The sequence below is a fragment of the Cucurbita pepo genome, chromosome 16 (genome assembly GCF_057944985.1).
Source record: "Cucurbita pepo subsp. pepo isolate OVF chromosome 16, ASM5794498v1, whole genome shotgun sequence".
Lineage (NCBI taxonomy): Eukaryota > Viridiplantae > Streptophyta > Magnoliopsida > Cucurbitales > Cucurbitaceae > Cucurbita > Cucurbita pepo.
The window spans coordinates 3064507-3071817 of record NC_141813.1 but is presented as its reverse complement, the minus strand read 5'-3'; the positions used below and the strand labels follow the sequence as shown (position 1 = coordinate 3071817).

The 7311-nt window shown below is 39.0% G+C and overlaps 1 non-coding gene across 1 annotated transcript; it reads right to left on the bottom strand.

Annotated features, from left to right (window-relative positions):
* Positions 1–1351: 1351 nt before the first annotated feature.
* Positions 1352–1422, bottom strand: TRNAG-GCC (transfer RNA glycine (anticodon GCC)). The gene has a single exon. It is a non-coding gene; the product is annotated as a tRNA-Gly (tRNA).
* Between the last annotated feature and the right edge of the window lie 5889 nt (positions 1423–7311).

The window sequence follows — 7311 nt, the reverse complement described above, 5'->3', positions numbered from 1 at the left end:
TCGTATAAATTTAACTGATATTGTGGCAAACCCTAAGTTTCAAATTATGCGCACTAATATCATCATAGCTAATCTTCGGGATGCAACAGTCGAGAATCGAACTCGGGTCTGTACCGTGGCAGGGTACTATTCTACCACTAGACCACTAGTGCTTCTAACTTTAGGCATATCCATAACGTACTCGTATTTCGGTCATGCAGTTTTTCCGAAGCCCTTAACTTTTCGTTCACCTCTCGATTTAAAAAAATGAAAACAGAAAATCTCGATAGTGCTACACGTGTCATGTTTAAATTTAACTGATATTGTGGCAAACCCTAGTTTTCAAATAATGCACGCACTAATATCATCATAGCTAATCATCGGGATCCACTAGTCGAGAATCGAACTCGGGTCTGTATAGTGGCAGGGTACTATTCTACCACTAGACCACTTGTGCTTCTAAATTTAGTCATATCCATAACTTACTCGTATTTTGGTCATGCAGATCTTCCGAAGCCCTTAACTTTTTGTTCACCTCTCGATTTAAAAAAATGAAAACAGAAAATCTCGATAGTGCTACACGTGTCATGTTTAAATTTGACTGATATTGTGGCAAACCCTAGTTTTCAAATTATGCGCACTTATATCATCAGAGCTAATCTTCGGGATGCACCAGCCGAGAATCGAACTCGGGTCTGTACCGTGGCAGGGTACTATTCTACCACTAGACAACTGGCAGAAAATCTCGATAGTGCTACACGTGTCATCTATAAATTTAACTGATATTGTGGCAAACCCTAAGTTTCAAATTATGCGCACTAATATCATCATAGCTAATCTTCGAGATGCACCAGCCGAGAATCGAACTCGGGTCTGTACCGTGGCAGGGAACTATTCTACCAATAGACCACTAGTGCTTCTAAATTTAGTCATATCCATAACTTACTCGTATTTTGGTCATGCAGTTCATCCGAAGCCCTTAACTTTTCGTTCACCTCTCGATTTAAAAAAATGAAAACAGAAAATCTCGATAGTGCTACACGTGTCATGTTTAGATTTAACTAATATTGTGGCAAACCCTAGTTTTAAAATTATGCGCACTAATATAATCATAGTTAATCTTTGGGATGCACCATCCGAGAATCGAACTCGGGTCTGTACCGTGGCAGGGTACTATTCTACCACTAGACCACTGGTGCTTCTAAATTTAGTCATATCCATAACTTACTCGTATTTTTGTCATGCAGTTCTTCCGAAGCCCTTAACTTTTCGTTCACCTCTCGATTTAAAAAAATAAAAACAGAAAATCTCGATAGTGCAACCCTAGTTTTAAAATTATGCGCACTAATATCATCATAGCTAATCTTTGGTATGCACCAGCCGAGAATCGAACTCGGGTCTGTACCGTGGCAGGGTACTATTCTACCACTAGACCACTGGTGCTTCTAAATTTAGTCATATCCGTAACTTACTCGTACTTTGGTCATGCAATTCTTCCGAAGCCCTTAACTTTTCGTTCACCTCTCGATTTAAAAAAATGAAAACAGAAAATCTCGATAGTGCTACACATGTCATGTTTAAATTTAACTGATATTGTGGCAAACCCTAGTTTATAAATTATGCGCACTAATATCATCATCCCTAATCTTCGGGATCCACCAGTCGAGAATCGAACTCGGGTCTATACCGTGGCAGGGTACTATTCAACCACTAGACCACTGGTGCTTCTAAATTTAGTCATATCCATAACTTACTCGTATTTTGGTCATGCAGTTCTTCCGAAGCCCTTAACTCGGGTCTGTACCGTGGCAGGGTACTATTCTACCACTAGACCACTGGTGCTTCTAAATTTAGTCATATCCATAACTTACTCGTATTTTGGTCATGCAGTTCTTCCGAAGCCCTTAACTTTTCGTTTACCTCTCAATTTAAAAAAATGAAAACAGAAAATCTCGATAGTGCTACACGTGTCATGTTTAAATTTAACTAATTATGCGCACTAATATAATCATCCCTAATCTTCGGGATGCACCAGCCGAGAATCGAACTCGGGTCTGTACCGTGGCAGGGTACTATTCTAACACTAGACCACTGGTGCTTCTAAATTCAGTCATATCCATAACTTACTCGTATTTTGGTCATGTAGTTCTTCCGAAGCCCTTAACTTTTCGTTCACCTCTCGATTTAAAAAAATGAAAACAGAAAATCTCGATAGTGCTACACGTGTCATGTTTAAATTTAACTAATATTGTGGCAAACCCTAGTTTTCAAATTATGCGCACTAATATAATCATAGCTAATCTTTGGGATGCACCAGCCGAGAATCGAACACGGGTCTGTACCGTGGCAGGGTACTATTCTACCACTAGACCACTGGTGCTTCTAAATTTAGTCATATCCGTAACTTACTCGTATTTTGGTCATGCAGTTCTTCCGAAGCCCTTAACTTTTCGTTCACCTCTCGATTTAAAAAAATGAAAACAGAAAATCTCGATAGTGCTACACATGTCATGTTTAAATTTAACTGATATTGTGGCAAACCCTAGTTTTCAAATTATGCGCACTAATATCATCATCCCTAATCTTCGGGATCCACCAGTCGAGAATCGAACTCGGGTCTGTACCGTGGCAGGGTACTATTCTACCACTAGACCACAGGTGCTTCTAAATTTAGTCATATCAATAACTTACTCGTATTTTGGTCATGCAGTTCTTCCGAAGCCCTTAACTTTTCGTTCACCTCTCGATTTAAAAAAATGAAAACAGAAAATCTCGATAGTGCTACACGTGTCATCTATAAATTTAACTGATATTGTGGCAAACCCTAGTTTTCAAATTATGCGCACTAATATAATCATAGCTAATCTTTGGGATGCACCAGCCGAGAATCGCACTCGGGTCTGTACCGTGGCAGGGTACTATTCTACCACTAGACCACTGGTGCTTCTAAATTTAGTCATATCCGTAACTTACTCGTATTTTGGTCATGCAGTTCTTCCGAAGCCCTTAACTTCTCGTTCACCTCTCGATTTAAAAAAATGAAAACAGAAAATCTCGATAGTGCTACACATGTCATGTTTAAATTTAACTGATATTGGGGCAAACCCTAGCTTTCAAATTATGCGCACTAATATCATCATAGCTAATCATCGGGATCCACCAGCCGAGAATCGAACTCAGGTCTGTACCGTGGCAGGGTACTATTCTACCACTAGACCACTGGTGCTTCTAAATTCAGTCATATCCATAACTTACTCGTATTTTGGTCATGTAGTTCTTCCGAAGCCCTTAACTTTTCGTTCACCTCTCGATTTAAAAAAATGAAAACAGAAAATCTCGACAGTGCTACACGTGTCATGTTTAAATTTAACTAATATTGTGGCAAACCCTAGTTTTCAAATTATGCGCACTAATATAATCATAGCTAATCTTTGGGATGCACCAGGCGAGAATCGAACTCGGGTCTGTACCGTGGCAGGGTACTATTCTACCACTAGACCACTGGTGCTTCTAAATTTAGTCATATCCGTAACTTACTCGTATTTTGGTCATGCAATTCTTCCGAAGCCCTTAACTTTTCGTTCACCTCTCGATTTAAAAAAATGAAAACAAAAAATCTCGATAGTGCTACACGTGTCATGTTTAAATTTAACTAATTATGCGCACTAATATAATCATCCCTAATCTTCGGGATGCACCAGCCGAGAATCATACTCGGGTCTGTACCGTGGCAGGGTACTATTCTACCACTAGACCACTGGTGCTTCTAAATTCAGTCATATCCATAACTTACTCGTATTTTGGTCATGTAGTTCTTCCGAAGCCCTTAACTTTTCGTTCACCTCTCGATTTAAAAAAATGAAAACAGAAAATCTCGATAGTGCTACACATGTCATGTTTAAATTTAACTGATATTGTGGCAAACCCTAGTTTTCAAATTATGCGCACTAATATCATCATCCCTAATCTTCGGGATCCACCAGTCGAGAATCGAACTCGGGTCATTAACGTGGTAGGGTACTATTCTACCACTAGACCACTGGTGCTTCTAAATTTAGTCATATCCATAACTTACTCGTATTTTGGTCATGCAGTTCTTCCGAAGCCCTTAACTTTTCGTTCACCTCTCGATTTAAAAAAATGAAAACAGAAAATCTCGATAGTGCTACACATGTCATGTTTAAATTTAACTGATATTGTGGCAAACCCTAGTTTTCAAATTATGCGCACTAATATCATCATAGCTAATCTTCGAGATGCACCAGCCGAGAATCGAACTCGGCCGTGGCAGGGTACTATTCTACCACTAGACCACTGATGCTTCTAAATTTAGTCATATCCATAACTTACTCGTATTTTGGTCATGTAGTTCTTCCGAAGCCCTTAACTTTTCATTCACCTCTCGATTTAAAAAAATGAAAATAGAAAATCTTGATAGTGCTACACGTGTCATGTTTAAATTTAACTGATATTGTGGCAAACCCAAGTTTTCAAATTATGCGCAGTAATATCATCATAGCTAATCTTTGGTAAGCACCAGCCGAGAATCGAACTCGGGTCGGTACCGTGGCAGGGTACTATTCTACCACTAGACCACTGGTGCTTCTAAATTTAGTCATATCCGTAACTTACTCGTATTTTGGTCATGCAGTTCTTCCGAAGCCCTTAACTTTTCGTTCACCTCTCGATTTAAAAAAATGAAAACAGAAAATCTTGATAGTGCTACACGTGTTGTGGCAAACCCTAGTTTTCAAATTATGCACGCACTAATATCATCATAGCTAATCTTCGCGGTCCACCAGTCGAGAATCGAACTCGGGTCTGTACCGTGGCAGGGTACTATTCTACAACTAGACCACTGGTGCTTCTAAATTTAGTCATATCAATAACTTACTCGTATTTTGGTCATGCAGTTCTTCCGAAGCCCTTAACTTTTCGTTCACCTCTCGATTTAAAAAAATGAAAACAGAAAATCTTGATAGTGCTACACGTGTTGTGGCAAACCCTAGTTTTCAAATTATGCACGCACTAATATCATCATAGCTAATCTTCGCGGTCCACCAGGCGAGAATCGAACTCGGGTCTGTACCGTGGCAGGGTACTATTCTACCACTAGACCACTGGTGCTTCTAAATTTAGTCATATCAATAACTTACTCGTATTTTGGTCATGCAGTTCTTCCGAAGCCCTTAACTTTTCGTTCACCTCTCGATTTAAAAAAATGAAAACAGAAAATCTCGATAGTGCTACACGTGTCATCTATAAATTTAACTGATATTGTGGCAAACCCTAAGTTTCAAATTATGCGCACTAATATCATCATAGCTAATCTTCGAGATGCACCAGCCGAGAATCGAACTCGGGTCTGTACCGTGGCAGGGTACTATTCTACCAATAGACCACTAGTGCTTCTAAATTTAGTCATATCCATAACTTACTCGTATTTTGGTCATGCAGTTCTTCCGAAGCCCTTAACTTTTCGTTCACCTCTCGATTTAAAAAAATGAAAAAAGAAAATCTCGATAGTGCTACACGTGTCATGTTTAAATTTAACTGATATTGTGGCAAACCCTAGCTTTCAAATTATGCGCACTAATATCATCATAGCTAATCATCGGGATCCACATGCCGATAATCGAACTCAGGTCTGTACCGTGGCAGGGTACTATTCTACCACTAGACCACTAGTGCTTTTAAATTAAGTCATATCCATAACTTACTCGTATTTTGGTCATGTAGTTCTTCCGAAGCCCTTAACTTTTCGTTCACCTCTCGATTTAAAAAAATGAAAACAGAAAATCTCGATAGTGCTACACGTGTCATGTTTAAATTTAACTGATATTGTGGCAAACCCTAAGTTTCAAATTATGCACACTAATATCATCATAGCTAATCTTTGGGATGCACCAGCCGAGAATCGAACTCGGGTCTGTACCGTGGCAGGGTACTATTCTACCACTAGACCACTAGTGCTTCTAACTTTAGGCATATCCATAACGTACTAGTATTTCGGTCATGCAGTTCTTCCGAAGCCCTTAACTTTTCGTTCACCTCTCGATTTAAAAAAATGAAAATAGAAAATCTCGATAGTGCTACACGTGTCATCTATAAATTTAACTGATATTGTGGCAAACCCTAAGTTTCAAATTATGCGCAATAATATCATCATAGCTAATCATCGGGATCCACTAGTCGAGAATCGAACTCGGGTGTGTATAGTGGCAGGGTACTATTCTACCAATAGACCACTAGTGCTTCTAAATTTAGTCATATCCATAACTTACTCGTATTTTGGTTATGCAGTTCTTCCGAAGCCCTTAACTTTTCGTTCACCTCTCGATTTAAAAAAATGAAAACAGAAAATCTCGATAGTGCTACACGTGTCATCTATAAATTTAACTGATATTGTGGCAAACCCTAGCTTTCAAATTATGCGCAATAATATCATCATAGCTAATCATCGGGATCCACTAGTCGAGAATCGAACTCGGGTCTGTATAGTGGCATGGTACTATTCTACCAATAGACCACTAGTGCTTCTAAATTTAGTCATATCCATAACTTACTCGTATTTTGGTCATGCAGTTCTTCCGAAGCCCTTAACTTTTCGTTCACCTCTCGATTTAAAAAAATGAAAACAGAAAATCTCGATAGTGCTACACGTGTCATGTTTAAATTTAACTGATATTGTGGCAAACCCTAGCTTTCAAATTATGCGCACTAATATCATCATAGCTAATAATCGGGATCCACCAGCCGAGAATCGAACTCAGGTCTGTACCGTGGCAGGGTACTATTCTACCACTAGACCACTGGTGCTTCTAAATTTAGTCATATCCATAACTTACTCGTATTTTTGTCATGCAGTTCTTCCGAAGCCCTTAACTTTTCGTTCACCTCTCGATTTAAAAAAATGAAAACAGAAAATCTCGATAGTGCTACACGTGTCATGTTTAAATTTAACTGATATTGTGGCAAACCCTAGTTTTAAAATTATGCGCACTAATATCATCATAGCTAATCGTCGGGATCCACCAGTTGAGAATCGACCTCCAGTCTGTACCGTGGCAGGGTACTATTCTACCACTAGACCACTTGTGCTTCTAAATTTAGTCATATCCATAACTTACTCGTATTTGTGTCATGCAGTTCTTCCGAAGCCCTTAACTTTTCGTTCACCTCTCGATTTAAAAAAATGAAAACAGAAAATCTTGATAGTGCTACACGTGTCATGTTTAAATTTAACTGATATTGTGGCAAACCCTAGTTTTCAAATTATGCGCACTAATATCATCATAGCTAATCATCGGGATCCACTAGTCGAGAATCGAA